Source organism: Mesoplodon mirus (assembly GCF_964341445.2).
Source record: "Mesoplodon mirus genome assembly, chromosome: 4".
Lineage (NCBI taxonomy): Eukaryota > Metazoa > Chordata > Mammalia > Artiodactyla > Ziphiidae > Mesoplodon > Mesoplodon mirus.
In genome coordinates, this window is record NC_138979.1 from 23,628,027 (window position 1) to 23,652,186 (window position 24,160).

Here is a 24,160-nt window from a genome sequence, read left to right on the forward strand (position 1 = left end):
CCAAGCCTTTTTCTGTCCTGTATCTTTTAATCTTCTAATAATCTCTGCTTTTAAATGTTTGCGCATTAGAGAGAAAAAGAAAAATAGAGAACATGTGTGTGCACGTGTGCATGCACAGGCACAAGTGATTATTGTGTGAACATCCTATGCCTTCCTTAATCCAAAGGGTGATGTAACTTATTAGCATTAACTACATTTATCCCATTTGGTGAGTCTGAAACACTGGGTTTATATACACTCATCATGGGTTGTATAACGATGGTTATCAAGAACTCCTAGACACCACAGAGTACAAATACCAACAAAACGAGGATGCCAATTATTTGCATTGCTAAACAGCATTTATTTCATACACATACAACAATCAACTAAATATAATGTTGGAACATTTTTTGAATAGTAACACACAAATGTCACTTTAAATATTCAATGAGGTGATATTAAATAGTCATTAAGTCAGTAGTGACCAGTCCTGCTCCCATGCATCCAAGCCCAAGAGGCTCTCCAAACTTCTTCTGGAAGATTCTACCACTGGACAAAGCCAGGGTCTTATCCTCAGAGGTTATCCTCACATCTAAAACAGTAAAAGAGACCGGAATCTCCGTTGCTTTGAAAGAAGAAAATTGGGACCAAAAAAGTATCTTCCTAGACAAAGGTTGGGGCAATGGAACTGAGAAATTTCACTCAAGTTCAAAGTAACCATCATGTTAAAACTGATAAGGGAAGACTACAGGCATCTCTAGATGTGTATGTAAACAGAGGTCAAATAAAGTAGAAAAACTCATATTTTAATTCTAAATGAAGAATTCTGGCATTGCTCTTTGTAGGACCACAAGCTTGCATTTAACACTCCTGCCACCCCACCACTTCTGGAGCAAAACTTAAAAGGGTGCAAAAAAACCAAAAACAAAACCTCAGTAATTAAGATAAAGAACATTTTAATAAAATATTGTAACCAAAATATTTATGACACAAATCATAATATTTATGATGTTAAAATATGAAACATTTTAATACAGGATCATTTCTTTTTTTATTTATTTTTTCCATAATGCACTAATTCTTTATCTCAATTCCTGGGTTTGTGCCCAAGGCAAGTGCTTCATTCTCCTCACCCCGGTCCCAACCCTAAGGGAAACCGAGTCTCAGGTGCAGGTTAAAATCTAGTCAGGCCCAGCCAAAGAGGAAGAGGGTGGGGAAAGCAGCCTTTTCCTACAGCCCTGGGATGTCTCAGGCATAGAAACTTCCTCCCCACATCAAAGGAGACTGCAGCTGCCCAAATTTAACAAATTAAAATACAGGACGCCCAATCCAATGTGCATTTCAGATACACAAGGAATGTCTTTTAGTATAAGTATGTCCCATGCAATATTTGGGACATACTTATACTATTTTTAAAAACTCACTGTTTATCTGAAATTCAAACCTAACTGGGCATCCTGTATTCTGTCTGGCAACCCTCCCTCCACGCCACTCCCACCCCTGCCCCAGGAAGTCTCTCTTAACCCCAGGCAAGAGTTTCTATCTTCCCTGAGAGAGACGGTCACTCTGAAGGCCCATAGCAAGAACAAAAGAAACAAAAATAACAAACCAACTGAAAGCCAGCCCAACACGGAAAGAATGTTATTGCACATTTGCTGACAGAGACTGAGGGAGATTTCCAACATAAACAAGGAAATTTAATCTCATTTGCAAAAGCTTCCCCTGTGCTAATTTGTTAATGGCTCATGTAGTGACACAGAACCAAATGCATTTTATTGAGCTTCTTTTCTCTTATATGATGCAAATCAAAGCAATCCCTGCTAGTAAGTGCAACTAGAGAGACCAGAAATGGTGCATTTTCCGAACTGGTCAGGTCAATCAAATTCAGCTTCTTTTTCCCAACCAAATGGATCGTCTGGCCAACCAACTTCCTGAGCCTTTTCAACCAAAGATCGTGCATTTGTCATAGTTGTGAGGCTGTGGATGACTTCAGACCCAATGTGAGTTTGCCTGTTAATGTTCCTTTTGGTCCTTCAGCCCCTTCTCTGCCTCCCAGGTAGGAGGCAAGAGAATCCAAAGCCCCCAGAGGAAAGATGCCCTCACACAGTTTCCTCTGCGGCTTGAGAAGGAGGCCAATGCTGGTTATTCTCCCTCCTCGACATCAGAGACCATGCTACGTCATCCAGCTGAATCTGAAAGAAGCCAGGAATGGTTTTCATTTAACAATAATTAATTTTCAATCAAGGCTCTTCTTTCTGCTCATCAGATCTGGGCTACTGCTATACATGGTCCTGAGCATAACTGCAGCCCCAGGAACTTCATCTTCTCTGTCCCAGAGATCAGCTAGAAAAGGAGGTCTCTCCTTCTCTCTCACTCTCTCTCTCTCATTCTCTTATAATGTTTATTTCTCTTGTCATGTTTTCCTATGTATTTTTCCTTTGTTACAAAATTGGATTCCATTTTTATATACGATTTTGTGTCCTGTTCACATCTTTGCCCTTTTCCACTGACAAAAAAAAAAAAAAAAACAGTCCTCCACCTCCCCAGCTGCAGGAAGAGAGCAATAAAGGCCTATACACTTTTTTCATAAAGACTTGGAACAATTAACTCTCAGCCAAACTGTCCTTTAGAATAAGTAAGACTGTTTTGCTTTCACGTGTGGCTAACATCAACATCTTTGGTTCTGGTGTGTGAACTTGGGCAAGTCAATTTCCAGCTTTGGTTTCTGTATCTTCATCTATAAATGGGAACTGAACCTTCTCTACAAATGCTTCCAGCTGTGAGATTCTAAGCTGAACACTGATTTTCAGTATTATCTTTTAAAGGTTGAAGAGGTTTAGCCAATACGGGTATTTTATAGAGAAAATCACCATCTAGGAGCCCAGCAGTCTCCCAACTATGTGTTGAATTAGCAGGAGCTTGAATTGATAGATTGGGCAAAGGGGTGAAATGACCATTTCCTTCCCTCGACTGTATGCTGTATGTTCATTTCATGACGAACAGTCAACGTGCAGAGAGGGCTAATATAGTAACCATGCTTAGCACTCAAGGGATACACAAGGGCTATCATCATATAAAGGTGTGGAAGGTAGCACAGAATTACATCCAGTCCAGTTAATCATCAACTTCACTCTTAGATGACTTAGATCAGACCCCCTTTTTTTTTGCGGTACGCAGGCCTCTCACTGTTGTGGCCTCTCCCGTTGCGGAGCACAGGCTGCGGACGCGCAGGCTCAGCAGCCATGGCTCACGGGGCCAGCCACTCCGCGGTATGTGGGATCTTCCCGGACCGGGGCACGAACTCGTGTCCCCTGCATTGGCAGGCAGACTCTCAACCACTGCGCCACCAGGGAAGTCCCAGACCCCTTTTTAAAGTTACTCTTGAGTAGGAATGGGATGCTGGGCTCTAAGTAGCGAAAAATATAAACCCAGACCCATAAAGGCAATGGTATAATGTTGGTCCAGGCTTTAAAAAGAAAGTCTTACACTTCTAAGTAGAAATTTTTGTTTAACTTTTTAAACATAATCCATGAAATTCTAATGGGTGGAATGTAATCTAGTTGAATAACCATGAGATAGGACTACCAAGTTACAAAACTAATCCTTGAAAAAAAGAAAAAGAAAAAAGAAACCTGTACTTATGAACACAAGTTAATGCTGTCATTAGAAGACTATGAATTATTTCAAGAATAATATCCCTGGGCTTCCCTGGTGGCGCAGTGGTTGGGAGTCCGCCTGCCGATGCAGGGGACACGGGTTTGTGCCCCGGTCCGGGAAGATCCCACATGCCGCGGAGCGGCTGGGCCCGTGAGCCATGGCCGCTGAGCCTGCGCGTCCGGAGCCTGTGCTCCGCAACGGGAGAGGCCACAACAGTGAGAGGCCCGTGTACTGAAAAAAAAAAAAAAAAAAAAGAATAATATCCCTGCTCAAAACACTAGTCAAAACTTCATTCTCAAGCCATTGGAAAATGTCTTCCTCACTCTATACCGCTCTCAAAAAAAAATAAGTTTTGGATTTATTGTGGCCATTACAGGATCAGCAAGATCTTTCTGAAATGAAAGCTAAGGTTTATCATTGGCTTTTTTTTACAAGCCTAGTTTCCAAGTGGCATTTTGGTGCTTCTAAAAATCAAAGCATATAAAATTTCCTACCTTTGCATAAGTTGAAAGAAATACAGCATGGTCTGTGGAGGCAATTCCAAAAAAAGATCCAGAAAACTGTGCTGGTCACTGGCAGTTTAGTTAAAATAAGCATATATCCCAACGATGCAATCATTTAAAATAATACAATACTCACCCATGTGTCAACATTCCAGATTTTGTTTCCCCAAAAAAATCCTCAATCATCGTTTCCAGTTATAAAAGGGTTGAAAACACACAATTGTCTCTATTCTCTCCTGAAACCCCAATAAAAATAACAGTGAAGAGATTTATTTTAAGGAGTAAATAATCCACAAAGATAAAATAGTGCGAGAGGAGACAGAAGTTTGAAAGGTGGATAATAAAAGGAAGAAGGGTGTGGGCTTAGCAGTTACGAGTGAGCTAAATCACAGGCAGTACCATTGTGTTGCAAAACGCAGCAGCCTCGATCCTAAACCACAGTGGAGAAATCCAAGAAACAATCAAATTTTTACCACCCAAAAGGCTCAGATGCTACTTTTGGGTAGCTCTGGGAGTGGAAGTGAAGATGGGACTCTACACAGGAAGGCGCGTTAAAAATCACTTACGAAAGAAAGAGCGACCCAGGTTCTCTAGTATCAGGGGACTGTCTTTTTCCCACACTCACAGAAATGTGAAGGTGTAATCTCTGCAGAGGCTAAAAGAGAGGAGCTCTAGATTGAGGTACCCAAGACACAGTTGAAAGTGAGAGGTGCCCCCAAGAAAACAGATGGATTAAAATTAAAGCTTGCCTTCTGTAAATTGAGATCTCAAACCCTCATCTTTCAGAACACTGGCATCTAGGGTTCTTCATCTAACTGGAGACTAGAACACTCTTTAGATAAGTTGACAAGACTTTGGGGGAGAAAAACATAAAAATTGATGTGAGGGTTCCCCAAACAAATGGTCCAACTGGACTACCCTACAGAGATAGCCACAGTCAACACGCCCTCCTCATGAACATAGGGGATCCAATTAGCCTTTTTTAGCTTCTCTACTCTTAAGGTATCAGCAGACAATCAAGGGAAAGCCTTTAACAGAAAAAGCAGAGGCCAAAACAGAGAGCCACAGCAAGGAGCAAAGAGAAACCATGCAGGAAGATGAATACTTCAAAAAACCATCGTTGACATATAAAAAAGAGTATTCTTTAAAAGTAGGGAAAACCAAGAAAAAGCTCTTGAAAATTAAAAATATTGATATCAAAAATTTTAATCTCAATAAGAGGATTATAAGTTAAGATCAGAAAATGCCCCAGAACATAACACACAATGATGAAAAATAGAAGAGAAAAACAAAGAAAATTAGAGATCTGTTCTGGAATTCCACAGAGAAAGAAAAGAGGAAAGGAAGGTAAGGGTGAAATTATCAAAGAAATTATTCAAGAAAATTTCCCAGAACTGAGGAATGTGAGCCTCCAGATTAAAGTAAACGAGTGCCCAGCAGTGTAAATGAAAAGAAACCCACACTAAGGCACATCTTTGTGAAGTCTCAATCACTGGAGACCAAAAAAAAAAAAAAAAAAAAAAAATCCTAAAATATTGAGAAGAGGAAAAGAAGTATACAAAAGATCAAAAATCAGAATGGACTGAGGCATCTCAATGTCAAGGCTGAGAGCTAGAATACAATGGGGTAAAGCCTTGAAAATGCTTAGGAAAGATTATTTACAACTGAGAATATCAACAGTAAGCCTGTTAATTAAGTTTGAGGATGGACTAAAGACATTTTCAGACACTGAGGTCTCAAAATTCATCTCCCATGCACACCTGGTAAGGAAGCTGCTAGAGGAGGCTCTCCGACAAATGAAGTGAGGAAAGAAAGGGGATGACATGGAAAACATAGGGACCAGGAAACAGGGTTCCAACCCCACAAAGGGGAAAGGGAATCCCTTGGACAAAGTGAAGGGAGATTTCAAGGTTAGAAAGCAATTACCAGACTGATGATCAGAAGGAGAGAACTTTCAAAACAATGAGTTAAGAGCATACCTATTGGATCTGAATATATTGAGAGGAGATTAAAACAAGTAAAAGGAAGTTTGGGGGGATCAGGGATCATAAAAAACCAAACCGAAAACTAAGTAAAACGAAGACAATTATTAACTCCAGGAAAAACAAAAAGTTATGTAAGAAAGCACGGTAATCATAGTATAACAAATGTTCCAGGTGTGATTAGCACTTAGATGGTCAGAATAACATAACTACACTTACTACATAATTCACTGGGAGAATGAGGGAGATAGGCAGTAAATATTGAAAAGGTGTTGGAAAGGAGGTGAGTAGCAGGTTTGGTGAAAGAGAAAGAAAGTTTCCTCTTAAAGAGTGGAAAGAAAATAGAAAATACCTAATACTAAAAAATAAAGAAAGAGCATTTAAAAATGTGTTATTTAGAGATAATGGAGGTTAATATCAGAAAGAATAGTTGACGGCGATTTCCTCTGGGGATCAAGAAAATGTAAGAGGGTATCTTAGTCTGTTTGGGCTGCATTACAAAATACTACAGATTAGGTGGCTTATAAACAACAGACATTTATTTCTCACATTTGTGGAGGCAGAAAGTCTGAAATTGGGTACCTCTTCCAGGTCACAGACTATTCATTGTGTCCTCACATAGCGAAGATGTCTGGGGACCTCTGTGGGGTCTCTTTTATGAAAGCACTAATCCCCTTTGGGAGGGTCCCACCTTCATGACCGAATCACCTGCCAGAAGTCCCACCTCCTAACACCATCCCATTGGGCCTTGGCATTTAAACATATGAATTTGGTGGGGACCTCAACATTCAGACCATAGCAGGGGGTATTGGGCAAAGGACTGCAATTTGTCGTAATAAGTCTTGTCATCTGACTCTTTAAATTATGTGCATGTGTAAATTTGATATGAATAAAATCTAAACTATGAAAACTCAGATATGTTATTTTATATCCGCATCAGAGTCCCAGGGCAGGATGAGGGTGCGGAGAGAATAAAAAGAACCCTGGGAGTCACAGGGAGAATATCAGCAAATATTTGGTGGCAGCTCTTCAAAACCTTAGCTGGAATTCCTCTAATCCACAATAGAATGAAAGCTAGTTTTAGATCATCTGTCTTTCAGACCAATATGACCTCTTTCCAAACATGTTTGACTGCCCATGTGCAGTGCATTAAATACAATAATAAAGCTAATAATAGGGGCCTCCCACAAATATTTTTGCTACATAGACCAGACCACAACATTTTTCCTACACCTACTAATGTCAGCAATGATGTGTCAGTGGCAGGAAGCTGTAATGACATTTAAAAAAAAAGCCTGCTACAACAGCAGGGATTGTATCGTATTAAAATTTGTAATAACCGAAGGCCAAAGGGACAGAAAAGAAACTGCCTTCCCCTGGTAACTGAGACCGTAATTCCACTCAAATGTATTAAGTGAGTGGTATAATAAATTAAAATAGATAACATGTATTGAGTGCTTTCCATGTGCAAGGAGCTGTTTATTGTTTTGTGTGTATGAAGTCCTTACATCCTCACAGCGACCTTGTAAAGTAAGTACGATGTGTCTCATTTTAAAGATGAGAAGACTGAGGCACAGAGCCGTCAGATAATGAACTCATGATGGTACAGCTGGTGAGCAATGGATCTAAAGTGGAAGGAAACTAACACTGCCCCACCCCCTATCGCAAGCCAACCCTGCCCCAACCTTGTAGAGGTGTGGGAAAGATGTCTCCACCTCTCCTCATAAAGAGCAGACCTCCTGTGTGAACCCCGCAAGCAAGAACCAGATCCCTAACCCTACTGACTGAGTCCTTAACACATGCCAGGGCTCTGCGAAGCGTTTCATAAGCAATATCTCCTTTAATCTTCCAGCAATGCCAAGAAGTAGGTATTTTGCTGCCACGTCCAGATGGGGAACGTGAGGTCCCCAGAGGATAAGAGAAACTCCCCTCTGTCTGTGCGGTCATTACATGGCACAGCCAGGATACAGTCCTGAGCTCTCTCGATCCAAAACCCTCTGCCTTTCACAACCAGAAACGATTGATGAAAAAAATGATGGTTCAAAGTGGAGAATCCAACAGGAAAGAATCCAGAAGTTGTTCTTTGAGGATAAGGATTGCAGTGCTTTAATCCTCACAACAGTCAACAGGTATTATTATTATTATTTTTTTTTTTTTTTTTTTTTTTGCGGTACGTGGGCCTCTCACTGTTGTGGCCTCTCCCGTTGCAGAGCACAGGCTCTGGACACGCAGGCTCAGCGGCCATGGCTCACGGGCCCAGCCGCTCCGCGGCATGTGGGATCTTCCCGGACTGGGGCACGAACCCGCGTCCCCTGCATCGGCAGGCGGACTGTCAACCACTGCGCCACCAGGGAAGCCCAACAGGTATTATTTTATTGATTTGATGTTGTTGCTACTGTTAAGAGATAGTTTTTTGCTTAACTTTAATATAAATGTTTGAATTAATCATTACACATTTCATTGTTTAAGACTCACAGATATAGAAAACAAACTTGTGGTTACCAACAGGAGAGGGAAGGGGGGAGGGACACATGAAGGTACGGGATTAACAGATACACTCTACTGTATATAAAGTAGATAAGCAACAAGGACCTACTGTATAGCACAGGGAATTATACCCGTTATCTTGGAATAACCTATAATGGAATATCATCTGCAAAAACACTGAATCACTACACTGTACACCTGAAACTAAGACAATATTATAAGTCAACTACATTTCAATAAAAAGAAAAGTGAAGTCAGATAAAAATTTACTTGTTTACATTTAGATGATTCAATTTGCTTTACATTAAACTGCCAGGAAGTGACAGACAGCAGTGGAAGGAAGGCTGTGGGCTCCATGTTCTATCCTCACGAACCCCTCAAACCGACCTCCACATGTGAGAACATTGATTTCCACGTGCAATTGCAGACCCTCTCTTTAGCAATCCTGAGGAAAAAATGCCTATTTTGTCGTTAAGACTACACTTACTAGGCTTCCCCTGTGGCACAGTGGTTAAGAATTCGCCTGCCAATGGAGGGGACACGGGTTCAATCCGTGGTCCGGGAAGATCCCACATGCCGCGGAGCAACTAAGCCCGTGCGCCACAACTACTGAGCCCGCGCGCCTAGAGCCTGTGCACCACAACGAAGAGTAGCCCCTGCTCGCTGCAACTAGAGAAAGCCCACGCACAGCAACAAAGACCCAACGCAGCCAAAAAATTTTTAAAATAATAATAAATAAATAACTAATACTACAATTACTCAAGAGTGGTCTGGGTAAACTGCTCCCTTTTCCAGCAGGCATAGCTAGTGAAGGCAGAGTGACAGGCAACATCTCTGTCTATGCTCAGGAACGCAAAGAGGAGAAGGGGGAGGAATGGAGAGAGAAGATTGCGCCTGCAGCCCTAATGAGCTAAATGGTGAACTTCCGTCCTCCTCAGCAAGGCTTCTGGGCCGTAAATCCCGGAGGCCCACAATTCTTGTCTTCGCTGAACCTGGACAGTGGTGTCTGTCTGCGCCGTCCACTCGGTTCTCATTACCACTTTTGCCTCTTTAACTCTCCCCTTAGGAGGCATCTGGGAGGGGCTTCCCTGGTGGCGCAGTGGTTGAGAATCTGCCTGCCAATGCAGCGGACATGGGTTCGAGCCCTGGTCTGGGAAGATCCCACATGCCGCGGAACAACTAGGCCCGTGAGCCACAACCACTGAGCCTGCGCATCTGGAGCCTGTGCTCCGCAACAAGAGAGGCCGCGATAGTGAGAGGCCCGCGCACCGCGATGAAGAGTGGCCCCCGCTTGCCACAACTAGAGAAAGCCCTAGCACAAAACGAAGACCCAACACAGCCAAAAAATAATAATTAATTAATTAATTAATTAATTAATTTTTTTAAAAAAAGAAAAGAAAAAAAAGAGGCACCTGGGAGTTCAGACTGTGCTCTCGCCTCCCTTTTGTCCCCAGCTGTGCCTTTACACAGCACGTGTCTAGGTACAGTCTAGACCCTGACAAATACTTATCAGATTTCCTTGTTCTTGGAGGAGGGGAGAGGAGGACTGGATGACTGAAGACGGGGGCCCTTGAGAGCAAATCCAGTTCCCGTCCGAGAAAACAGCTCAGTGTATTCTGCTGACTTTATTCCCTTCCTCAGCTCTGCTCAAGAAAATGCTCTCTTTTGTAACCAGGGCACCTGAGAGTAAGGAAAAGTGCCTCTATAATCTTGTATTTGAGAATCAAGTTTCACAGACATTCCCATTTCTGTCAATGAACAAAAAAACTTCCGTTTCTGATATGTTTTCCCCATCTCTCTAACTGGCCAGGATGGTGTGGGGATCTGATGCGGAAATGTTTGCAAGCACTTAGATCTGTGGACGGAACCACACCTGGTGCCCGTGGCACTTGATCCAGAATCGGCAGGACACTGTGTGAATAGGAATAACAATAACAGTAATGACTAGCGTTTTGTTACAAAAAGGAATTGGGCTGCTTCCCCCTCTCCTGGGTTTTAAGCAGGATAGAACTAATGTCAACCAATGGAAAAAACTTTCCAAAACACAGAACTGGGATCTCAGCCGGACGCCCCTAGCAGAAAACACTTGTAGAGGCTGTGCTTTGCTATATGCATAACCTCCACACAACCTCAAGTAACTCCTAAACGTAGCTCAGCCTGTGAAAGAACACAAGTAGGCATTTCTTCATAATCCCTTTCTTTGAAGCAGAATAGAGGTGGATAGGATGATCCTTCAATAATCCCTATTGCTTTAGGATTTTAGAATATTTGGTATTTCTCCACATCATTTCAGCCCAAATAATTCATTACTGCATTAGGAATTGAAGGGGAATTGTCTTCTTGCTCTTTATTTTCCCCCAAGTGCCCCTTCTGGTCCGACCTCCCCACCCAAAACAAACAAGCCAACAGGTAGTATGCTGTGGAGGCCATGACAAGGAAGGGCCAGTGTGGTCCATGAAGAGCCGTGTCCAAAGCCTGTTCGTACCAGCTCAGATCGCAGAAATCAAAAGCACAGGCTCAGAAGCTAGTCTGAATGTTTTCAACAGCATGTGCTCATCTGGGACCTGTTTGCTGGAATCCTGATGCTTTGACTCCTGGCCCCCAAGCTGATGGGCAACACTGTGAAAGGCCACACAAGGTGGCCCATGTATTCATTAAAAAATGAAGACCTAGACCTGGGATGCATGTTTGAATTTGGACTCTGGTGAGAGGCTGCTTGCAAACTCAAAAAGAGTTCACTTCCACTGGTCAAATTCTAATTCCTCTTCCTGAAAGGAAAGAGGAACAGATCCCGTGCTGATTTTTTTTTTTTTTTTTTTTTTTTTTTTTGCGGTACGCGGGCCTCTCACTGTTGTGGCCTGTCCCATTGTGGAGCACAGGCTCCGGACGCACAGGCTTAGCGGCCATGGCTCTGTGGCCCAGCCGCCCTGCGGCATGTGGGATCCCCCAGGACCGGGGCACGAACCCGTGTCCCCTGCATCGGCAGGCGGACTCCCAACCACTGCGCCACCAGGGAAGCCCCCGTGCTGATTTTATGGCTTATAATCAGGTATCAGAAGGACAGAGGTGGTGAGGAGTTGGTGACAGGTCATACTTCCATCGGAGCCCAAGTAGATTTCAGACCTAACATGCCGATTGACTGATTCTCTGGATCAAGGCATGAGCACATCCCATGGGAATATGCCTCAAAGGGGACCAAATTCATCAGCCACGTGAAACTCCATACCAACTTCCTATCATTACAGCCCCTCCAGGCCACACATTTGGGGCACCCTTCAGTGGGTAGGGGGAGGGGCAAGTCTTCTGTAAGTCAGCACCTGATTTAGACTAGAATTATGATTCTCTTCTTGATACACAGTCTGGAGGATCACCTGTTAACAAAATTTTTTGCAACATTCCCTCTGAAAACGAAGTCTCAAAAGAAAATGTTACCCATTCATTTATATATTCTTAAATGTTTCCTATATTTTCTGTGCTAAGAGATTTGAAAGAAGCTAAATAACAGTGATAGAGAATCCCAAGCTCCAAAATGAAGTTCGTCCATCACTGATGGACATGTCTGGTGAACACGTCTACAAGCTTAGAGGTGTTTTTAAAGTTTATTTACAAGTTTGATTTATGACCAGCTTGGAGTCTTTCTAGATTCAAACTCAAATGGAACAGGAAGCTTCTGGAAGATCATAGCCTTGCCTTTAAGTGCACTTCTCAGGCCCCACCTCCCTAGTTGAAAAGATGGTAACATCGAATCTCCCCAAAATTATACTGGAACAACATACCCCTTACCCAGAACCCCATTCTGCAAAATAATAAATAAAATGCAAATATGATTAATAAAACACAATTCCTGAGCCTCAGAAATGGTGACACTGAATGATGTCAAAGAAATGATGGAATCTGTTTCTCAGAGGTTTTTCAGAAGATGTCTGTAATAATCTTTCTGTCATGGCTTCTTAGAGAGACCAAAATTTTGTTCTCAGACTGTGGGCACACCCCCATCTCAGCTTCACCACCAGTTAAGCGAGATCTCAGAGTTCCCTTTCAGCACCAATCTTTTAAATCAAAGGAACACTCTTAAGTTACCATCTGAAGAACCCTGCAGGCCTAAGCGTCCACAGAGCTTGGCTATCCTGGCTGGTCAATCCAAACTACTATTGGGAACCAAATGGAAAGAAGTGGATGGGGGAAAATAGTTCTCACTCATTAAAAAAAATAATAATGACCAAAAAAAACTTTTTTTGGAACCGTCACTTAGCTCTGATGTGAAACAAGAGAAAGTTAAGCAGAGTAGGGGGTGGAAGCAGGGGGCATTTATTCAGAGCTCGTCTGCCCATCCCTAGTTGCAACATCCATTTGCTTCTCCCTAAAAGCACTGCCACACTCCATCCCTGAAACTGACCTAGTTTGTGTCTGTTTCTTTAAGAAAGGAGGCCCTTGCTTCATCCAGGTAGGTGGAAAAGCGATCGGTGTCTGGAAACTTGGTGTGATGCCCTCCATCCTTTGGTAGCAGGCTCCAGGTGAGATGAAGCCAATGCCGGTGTTGCTTACAAAGACCGCAGGGACCCCGAGGAGAGGCTGGGCTCTTTCCCAGGCAGCTATTCATGAGTCCAGAAGCGACTTGCCTTCCTTTCATCTCTTCTGCTTGACTCTCCTCGCCGGCCCTGGAATCACTAGTACCTTGAAGCCGCTGTCAGCCCAGCCCAGGCCCCGCTGCTGCTGCTGGGAGGTCCCATCACATGGAGCCTCCCCACCCCCAGCCCTGTACCTCGCAGCTCTGGCACCGATCTGGATGCAGACAGACTCCACCATGGCTAGAAAATGCAGCTTGGTTTTAAGTCTCCAAAAACAGAAATGAGCTCAAGCTTTGGCCTCTCAGCCTTCCCTCTCCCGGGCTCCTCGTTGCCCACCGAGCTGCCCCAAGCAGGACAGCCCTTGGCTTCCGGGCATCCCTCACTGGCCTGGACCCTCCCTCTTCCCCAGTGGCTTTCCTCCACCGCCCTCTGAGGAAGTGCTTTCCCGGCATCCTGTCCTCCAGGACACACTCAGGCCTCCCACACCTCCTTGCCAGCGGTGACCTGCTTCCCCACCCACCCCTGGCACCGGTACCCCTTCCCCACCCCAGCCTCTCTCTCCTTCCTCAGGCCGGCCCAATGCTCCCGTCCATCACTCACTGCTTTACCCAAGATATCAGTGTCAACGTGGGGACAACACCCAGCAAAACCCCAGGCCGTACCAGCTCCCACACAGGGAGGGTTTTGCCTTGACGATTTCCTACACCAGAACCAAGGGGACTGGGTCCCATGCCCTGCTCTACACATCCCATATTTCCTCATGGGCGTCTTGCGGCAAGATGCCAGCCCAGAAAACCCCCTTTCTTACTAAGGGGTCTGTGGTGTTTCCACTTGAGGATGCGATAAGGCCCTCCAGACAGCTATGAGTCACCCAATAATTATTTCACTATTCACCATATAAATGGTATCAAGCAAGTCGGAGCTCAGTTGGCATCAAATTCAACTTCAGATCTCCATGGGTTGGGATCCATGATGCAATCTCACTGCCTTCAACCATTCCCCTGCTCAACTTGAGAACCTTCCACCTGCTCCTTTCACCTTCTGCCTCCTTGGGACAGCGGCCCAGGCCCTTTGAAGTGTCCAGGGAATTTCCTGGTGGTCCAGTAGTTAGGACTTGGTGCTTTCACTGCCAAGGGCCCGGGTTTAATCCCTGGTCAAGGAATTAAGATCCCACAAGCCATGTGGGATGGCTATTAAAAATTTTTTTAATAAAATAAAGTGGCCGGGCACAGTGGTTGAGAATCTGCCTGCCAATACAGGGAACACGGGTTCGAGCGCTGGTCCGAGAAGATCCCACATGCCACCGAGCAACTAAGCCCGTGTGCCACAACTACTGAAGCCCGTGTACCACAACTACTGAAGCCCACGCGCCTAGACCCTGTGCTCCGCAACAAGAGAAGCCACCGCAATGAGAGGCCTGTGCACTGCAACAAAGAGTAGCCCCCCCTCACCACAACTAGAGAAAGCCCACGTGCAGCAATGAAGACCCAACACAGCCAAAAATAAAAACAAAGAATTATTTTAAAAAAATAAAAATAAAAAATAAAGTGGCCGACCCCCAGAGGACAAAGAGTAGCCTTCTTATTTCTTTGTCTTTCTCTCCCCAAGACCTAACACAACGTGTAGCTCACGGTTGAGGCTCATTGTCTGGTGGGTCTGTTGACCTTCTAAGGGACACATTAGGGAGATGCAGGCTCTGAGAGTGAATTCTCTTTCCAGTGTGTCCCAGAAGGAGGTGTTACATCCACCTGCAGCAGAATCCCCTACAGTCCTTGCTGAAAATGCAGATTCTCCAGCCCCTTCCATACCTGCTGACTCAGAATGTTGGGGGTGGATCCTGGGATGCTGCATCTTTTAACAAGCTTCCCAGGTGAGTCTCCTGCACATTGGAGTTACTGGGCCATCAGTTCAACTCCATTTTAACTTCTTTAAGACCTTTCTAGGTGGGAGGGAAGGTTGAGTTTTGATTAAAGGAGGAATATGTGTGGAAGTGGTTTTAAGTCCCTCAGCAACTGTAGACATCTGTGCACATCGGTGGCCCACCTACTAACAACTGACGTGAGATCACCTTGCCTGACTCTGCCTGGACCATGAAGCCTCTTTGACCATCAGTCCAGCCTTTATAAGTTGGCCACGCATTGGCAAGTGGCGAACAATCTTCTATCACATTTCCCATTTGTTATTGACCTGAGGCCTCAGCAAGAGAATCGTGGAGTCCCTGACCCTCGTTCAGGTGAGACAAGCGCCACAGGTGTGGGAAAAGCACAGCATGCTGGACCCTATGGGTGTTGTCTTCTGGGTCAGGGTAAAGGCTGTAGGACACAAACTAGTTCATTCAGGGCTAGCAGTCTATTTGATGGTCAGGTTTTTGTGGGACAGTTCATTTGGTTCATTTTGATTAAACCAACGAGCAGTTGACTCGTTGACTCAGTGAAATCAGGGTGGTCATGCACACACAGACCCAGCCCAGGAGAAGCTGCTTTGTGACAAGCCATCAGGATAAAAGAAAGAGGTGAGGACAGAGTGGAGTGATCTCTGCTACTCATAACTCCAAGTTGACATCATCTATCCTCCTGGAAAGGAGTAGAACTTGCCTGAAAATGTTATGTGATGAAAATGGAAGGAAGGGGCACAAGAGACACAGCATATACCCAAAAGGGAAAACAGGTTTACAGTGTAGCTCTGTCCAGTGGACAAATACATGAAAATATGTGAAAAGAGATCTAATTCATTCCCTTTAGCCTTGTGATAGAGTACATATATTTCTCTCTTCTATAACCAGATCTTCTTTGGCACAAAGTTCTGAGTCTTTGGCACAAAGTTCTGAGTCTTTGTCCCTGCAGTAGGAGGCTACTAGTCCAAAATACCTCCAGAGAGAAATATAGTCAGCCCTCTGTATCCACAGCTTTCACATCCACAAATTCAACCAAAATGTCAAAAATATTCGGGAAAAAAATTCCAGAAAATTCTAAAAATCAAAACTTGAATTTGCCACACCGGCAACAATTTACACAGCATTTACATAGTATTAGATATCATAAGTCATCTGGAGAGGATTCAAAGTATACAAGGGGATGTGCAGAGGTTATATGCAAATACTATGCCATTTTATATGGGGATTTGAGCATCCAAGGCTTTTGGTCTCCTGAGGGGTCCTAGAACGAATCTTCTGTGGATACTAAGCAGCAACTGTACTCGATTACTTCTGAAATCATTTAAAAGGCTGAATTGTGGGAAAACTAGGTTTAGGAGATGCAGGGGAGGTGCTTGATGAAAGAGTGTGTGTGTGTGTGTGTGTGCATGTTTTCTTTTAAAAGATGGGTGCTATTTCAGACTCTCTCACATAGAAATATAACAAAAGAGTGTGAAGCTCAGAGCCACAGCATGCCCATCTGTCGACAGGCTGTTCAATTAACTTATTGTTACCAGTGAAACACCAGCTCGGTGTGTCTGCAGAAAGAGGAAGTCCCAGGTGCTAGAGTGACAGCCATTAAGCTGCTGGCAAAGCTGAGCAAGCAAGCTGTTCCTTTGGAGTCAGGCTGCCTCTCTTCCTCCTCTGGTTCCTTCCTTCCCTCTCTGTCTTACTTCCTCATCTTTCCTCCTCCCAGCTCACACCTCTTTCCCTTTCTTTTCTTTATTCCTTCCCTCATCTGGGGAAGAGGAAAGGCCACCTCCTCCATTTCAATCGAGCATTTCTTCTTGAGCAAGAAGCCCTGATGGAAGAGAAATGGGCTGGGTTCTGAGAATTTGCTGAAGCTTCTATTTATTTAAACAGAGCCAAGGAAGGGTGATGGGGGAAGATCGTTTTTGCCACCTCAGATGAACATCAAACCATTCCCCACCCTTCCCTCCCATCATGAGGTCTGATTTTCCGCCCTCCACCCTCTTGCTGACAGCTCTCCCACTCTCTAAGTCATTTCTTGGTTTCACTCTCAAGGGGCAGAGAAGACAGCAAGGCGGGGCACAAGCCCTGGTTCAACCCCCAGGGTGTACATACACTGGGGGCTTCCTCACCCGTTCCAATCTTGGGGGGGCGTTGGTTTTCTTCAGAGGCAGAACTGGGCCTCTCTTGACTCATGGCCATGGAGCTTGCAAATTTAGGGCTGCCTTTATCATCATATTTTCACGATCTGAGTCCACTGGCAACTTTTCAGAGGGGAAAACAATAGCCCTCAAAGGAGAAAAGTGAATGCTATAGACATGGATATATTCTAAGCATTAGAGCTAATTATAGGGGATGAATCACAAATTTAAACGTCTTAAATATAGGCATAAAAAATAATTAACCCTCAAACAGGAAGCTGCTGAACTGTCAGATCGCACCGTTTGAGAACCAAGAAAAGCAAGTCAGCACCCTGTAAACATGAGAAAAGTGAGGTTAATCCTCTGCTGGGGTTTCAATATTCTGTTCATTTCTATAGGTGTGCTAAGGAAGGTCCTTACATGGGTGGAAGAGTCTACTCATGGGGCTGAAACTATCATGGTGGAAACACCCTCTCTTCTTTAGAAAGTGACACTCTCCAGAAGATACATCCAGCCAATGGGAGTGATTCAGCACTCATCAGTATAAGGATGTTTCAACCTAAAAGCAGACAAACTCCATAGTTTCATCAGGCAATTTCATTCATGTTTTAGTTGCCCTCCACTCAGTTTGAAAAGCTGTCTAAGAATCCCTTCACGGGCATTCTCTCCATAATCACAACGTCTCTTTGTCTGGGATTAGATGCTCCTAGAAATAAGAAGTTGTGGTCTCATCCAACTATACCCCTTTGTTCCCCACTAGGGGTCAAACCTAATAATACAGACCCACGTGACAGTCACAGATGAAGGTGAAAATAAGTCTAATGGTGCCAGATGAAGGAAATGACTCCAGGAACCAGAAGCCGTGGGTTCTACGTTCAGTTACTTTAGCAGCATCGCTATGGTCAAGCACGTGGCACCCACTGCCTATTATGGGGATTAGCTGTCAGAGCACTTCCATTCACGGCATCTGGTATCAGAGTTACCAAGGAAAATGCACCGGCAGCCAGGCACAGGATGGAGCCACACTTCCACGTAGACAAGAGACAGAATCAAGGTCAGGAGTGGGGTCAGCTCTCCATGGCCACGGGTCCCTCCCTTCTTGTGCTGCTGCAGAAGGACTCCATCCCCTCCTCCCAGGGGAAAGATGTAGTGGTGGAGTTGGATGGATGCCTTGTGATGCACATGCCAAAGCAGAACAACGGAGCTCACGTGGAATCTGAAACAGGGAAAGATATTCCCACACAAGGTGGCAAGTCCAGCACCGGCTGTGAGGACCCTACATCTCTCAGTAAGCAAGTGTTCAGACCCAAGGCCCCTTCTCACGTGACCTAGTGGGGGTGAAAAGGCTCCATGCTCAAGACTGCCTTCCCAACAACTAGAACCTTAATCCTCAAACCACTTAATCCCACCAATCTGTCCGCTCATCTATAAAATAGAGACAACAGTGACGACCCTACTTCTCCAAACAGGGCTCTCATTAGAGGAGGCCATTTACGGAAAGGAGCTTTGAAAAATGATAAACCCCTGTGGGACATGGATGTGTAGTGAATAACCTAGTAAAGTTCTCAAGGAATAGTACAACTTTTTACTCCATTTGAAGTAAATTGTTAATATCCAAGAGTCCACTTGGGGTCCAGCCTGAATGAAAATCAATTTCTTAGCACTTCTTGACACCCCTGGGTTCTTCCACATCAAATTGTGACAATAGGGGCTTCCCTGGTGGCACAGTGGTTGAGAGTCCGCCTGCCGATGCAGGGGACATGGGTTCGTGCCCCGGTCCGGGAAGATCCCACATGCCGCGGAGCGGCCAGGCCCGTGAGCCATGGCTGCTGGGCCTGCGCGTCCAGAGCCTGTGCTCTGCAACGGGAGAGGCCACAACAGTGAGAGGCCTGTGTACCGCAAAAAAAAAAAAAAAAAAAATTGTGACAATAAGAGTTCTTTCTTTCAGTCCACTGACTGTCTCGAATTTTCATTTTCCCGATACATTTCCCCTTCACCTAGAGCACCCATGTCACTGCTCTTCTTCCTCTTTAGACCTGTCTTAACTTTTTTGTTCCCAAATTGCCGGTTCCATGATGGTTGATGCTGGCTTTCACAATCCAACCTTCATCTCTCCACTTGTCAATTTGATTTTTTAAAGTGCTTAAATTGAATGCAATTCTGCCATTTTAATGGTATTTTACAAAAATAGTTAATACACACATAATATCTGGCTACGGTTATTTGAAAAGACCAAGTTACAAAATTATATGTAGTAACAATCCCATTTAACACATACACACACATCCTGCACACTTACACACTTATCCTAAAAATTGAAAATATACATACATCAAAATATTGAGTAGTTATCTCTAGGTAGTGAGACCAAATTTCAATTTATTTTTCTTTGTGCTTATCTATATTCTCTATGGTTTCTAAAATAAGCATGCTTTTTTTTTGGAAAAAAAGGAAAGAAATTTATTTTAAAATGCTGCCTCTTTCCTCCTGCAGAAGGGAACGTATTGTACTGAATAAATCAAAGACAAAGTATCCTCCTCTAACTGAAATTATCTTCATCATGACCCCAGTGATCTGAGTAAGAATAAATCCATCATCTATTGCAGTGGCTGCAACCTTTTTCCATAGTAAGAAAGTTTATGTCAACCCCATACACGCATATAGGTATACATGTGACTGAAAAAATTTTCAAGAAAGAGTACGAAAACACAATATGTTCTGATATTTTGTATTCTATGCGATTCCAGTACTTTAATGCTGGCTGCCTTGCACTGAATTCACTAACCACAGTTGGAAAGAATCTGATCTATTGCAAACTCCTCATCTTACAAAATTAGGAGCCTTACCGTCAAACTCGGTTGCCTTCCGGGACAAAAGGCAAGTCGCTCTAAAGAACATCCTTGGAAGAGATTGTTTCTCCATCACCTGCGGCATCTCCAGAAATGAATTACACTTCCGTTCTCTGAGCCAGATCCACACATTTTCGATGCCTGAATCAGCCAATACCAAAATGAATGTTCCAACAGCTGAGCTTCCGTGAGAAAGTTTATGATACCAATGTCTTGATTTTAGAAATGGTGACATTGGAAACAGTTTTTCCTCTTGGAAATGAGTGTGAAAGCTCCTAAGCTTGTCAGACTCACAGATACAGAGAAGAAACAAGTGGTTACCAGGGGAGAGAGGGAAGAGGGGAAGGGCAACATAGGGAGAGGGGATTTTTAAAAGGGGATTTTAAAAGGGGTTATTATGGAATTATATGAAATCATGTGTGTGAAACTTTTGAAAATTGTAAAGCACTATAGAATTTAAAGAATCTTGCATTCAATAAAAATTTTTTTTAACTCCTTTTGGGATTAAAATATATACACAACTATATATAGAATAGATAACCAGTGACACAACATTATAAATCAACTATACTTCAATAAAAAATAAATAAATAAAATAGGTAACCAACAAGGACATACTATATAGCACAAGGAGCTATACTCAATGTTTTGTAATAACCTATAATGGAAAAGAACCTTAAAAATATATAATATATATATAATATAACTGAATCACTTTGCTGTACACCTGCAACTAACACAACATTGTAAATCAACTATATTTCGATTAAAAAAAATTTTAAATACCTCTAGGAAAAAAAAAACTCCTGCGCTTGGAAACCAGGATAAATTTCCATGGAGCAAAAGAGGTGAAGATGGACCCAAATTCAATCACAATCTAGTATATTACACGGCTAGCATCTCACAGCTTCCTATCCTTGTCATCTTCTTGTCTTTTAGTTAACGATAGAATTGGATGCACTAATATTAATAATCATCTTCTTCAAGCTTATAAGATCTAAGATAACACCCAAGTTATGATGAGCTACAGAATATCCATTATGTATAAGACGAATGCACATTCCAGCATATAACTGCCCCCTGGAACACATCACACGAACAACAGCACTCAGCGTGGAGGGAAAGGAGTGAAGCTCAGCGGTAAGGATTCAACCACATGCAAAGATGCTGGCCTCTGAGGACTGCTCCCCTATCAAATCAGGATGGTTCACTCACACGCTGATGTGATCCGAAAACACTAGCAAATTCTCGCGGTGACTTCTTCATCTCCATGTAGGTGAGTTTCTAACCAGTGTGACCGACATGCATGGTCAGAACGCTTTCTAGAATGATTCTGCCACTGAGAGTGTGGTTGTGGCCTGATATCCCTAGGCTGAGGTTTCTGGAGTTTCCATTCGTGGTCTGGGCAGTGACGATCTGATTAAGCTGCACATCTGCGAAGGGTTTGAGGTGAAGGAAAAAGGGAACTGGAACGGTTCTCACCTCATCAATTCTGACCACATCCTCCCTCTCCAATTACCCCCAAGAGGAGGGAAGAGGAAAGAGAGCAGGAGTAGAATAATGAAGAGATGAAACAGAATGGAAGGAAAAAAGGAAGAGAGGGGAAAAAGAAAGCTGGAGGGAAGCCCCAAAGTGACTTATTCTCAGAAACAGAAGCCCAGAGCCCAAGTCTCCAAAGAACCAGAGCTTTGTTTTATCTTAATTTCTGCTTCCGTTCCTTCTTTTCCTCCCCAATCTACCTCCTAAGTATGAACTTTTAAATGACAGTCATCTGTGAACATTGGTTTATTAAGTAAATATCTGAACCTTCAAAATGGACTTTTTATCAGCAATAAGATTATGTGAAACTATGTTTTATGTGCACAGTGTCCTAAGGCCCTTGTTATAACAGTGGCATATTTGAAAATAAAAGCTTTCAATACAATATGGAAGATCCTCAGAACATTAAAAATAGGATTACCATATGATCCAGCAATTCCACTTCTGGAAATATGTCCAAAGGAAGTTAAAACACTAACTCAAAAAGACATCTGCACCCTTATCTTCATAGCTATTTACAATAGTCACGACATGGAAACAACCTAAGAGTCCATCACTGGATTAATGGATAAAGCAGTTGTGAGATAGATAGGTAGATAGATAGATAGATAGACAGATAATGGATTATTATTCAGCCATTAACAAAACCCACGAAACTCTACCATTTTTGGACCTTGAAGGCACTAGGCTAAGTGAAATAGTCATACAGACAAATACTGTACGATCTCACTTATATGTGGAATCTAAAAAACAAGCAAACAAAAACAAAAAAACTCATAGAAAAAAAGATCAGACCTGTGGTTACCAGAGGCGAGGGTGGAGGAAGAAGGAATTGGCCCAAGGTACAAACTTCCAGTTACAAGGTAATAAATACTAGGGCTGTTACGTACCTGATGACTTCAGCTAACACTGCTGTATGATATACACCAAAGTCATTAAGAGAGTAAATCCTAAGAATTCTCACGACAAGGGAAATCTTTTTTCCTTGTTTCTTTTCTTCGTATTATATCTTTATGAGAAGATGGATGTTAGCTGAACCAATTGTGGCCATCATTTCACAATACATGTAAATCAAACCATCAAGCTGTATGCCTTAAACACTGATGCGTATCGATTATTTCTCAATAAGACAGAGGGGGAGCTTTCAAATGATGACTTTTCTTTAGTTTTTTTTTTTTAATAAAGGCTTAATTCCACTCTGTTGCGTCTATTATCTTTCCAATAAAATATATATCTAAGTGCATTACAATCTCAGTGGTGCAGGAACCCAGTGGAAAAGACAGCTGGGAAGGAAGAGGCAAATGCACATCCAGGAGAAAAGATGTAATGAACAGAAGACTGTTCACTCCCACAGCACTCGAGCATTTCAAAGTATTTTACTGTCTCCCTGAGTGACAGGTACACGTTATACCCACACTGGGGCACGGATTCTCAGAATTGCTGCTGCTATCCTATCCACTAGTTCTCTTTTTCATTTCAGGAAATAGCTGACAAGGAAATTTGCGTAACTTGCCCAAGGCCACGCAGGGACTGAGTTGGATGTGAAATTCACTTGTCCTCGAAGCCTCGTGCTAATCCCACCTCTTGACCGCCAGCCAGGGTTAGCCTTTCCGATGCCACTTGAAGTCACATGGTGACTTCACAGAGCCTCTGCAGTGATAGAAAAAAGCCAGCTCAAACATGGAAAACGCAATCAACCACTTGGCTTCATCTTCCTACCTCTGGACAACTAGCTTGACTCACCTGAGTCAGTCGAATGGACTAATTTTTTTTCAACTCATGAAACTACATAGACTCACTTTTTTGGCACTGCAGCGACAGTCAGAGTGAGTCATGGGAATAGAAGTTATAGGACAGCATTCAAAATGGCAGGTGACCAGAATATTACTGTTTCAAGAGATCACTGTCATTGGACCCTCGCTTAGCTGTTGATCCATTTACTGAAAAACATAAATCACATGTACAACTGGTTTTAGCAGAACATCTTGGAAAGTGGTATCTACCTGCAGAGAAGCAGTAGATACATGTCAGTTTTAGTCACTCATGCACTTACTCATTTGCTTTCACTGCGTGCCTACTGCATGCCAGAGGCTGATGCTGTATGGTGTTCAAAAATAAATAAATATGGCCCCTGCCATCCTGGCTTTTGCAATATAAAAGGAGACCTAAATAAACTTGGGCAGGATTTTTTAAAGGGCTAAGTAGAGAGTTCTAAAACCTCTGTATGGGATCATAGGAGAGTGAATGATCCCAACAGTGAGTTCTGGGGAAGAACCACAAGAAGAGGTCGGTGTCTGATCAGGAAACTCTAGGATAGGAGAGTCAGGGGCAGGGGAACGAAGGCATGAAGATCCGTAGAGAGCCAAGGCCTAACCCAATGTAGGCAACCAAAGAAGTGGACCCACACAGGGAACAACCCAAGACAGGGTTCCACAAATTCTCACTTCTCTCATGGGTCAGAAGGTGGGGGAAATGAGAATGAGAAGAATAACGTCAGAGTCTTGGGTAGGAAACAAGTGGAGGCGTGGGGAGGAAAACTACATTTTGTTTATTGCCGTGTGTAAAGCAAT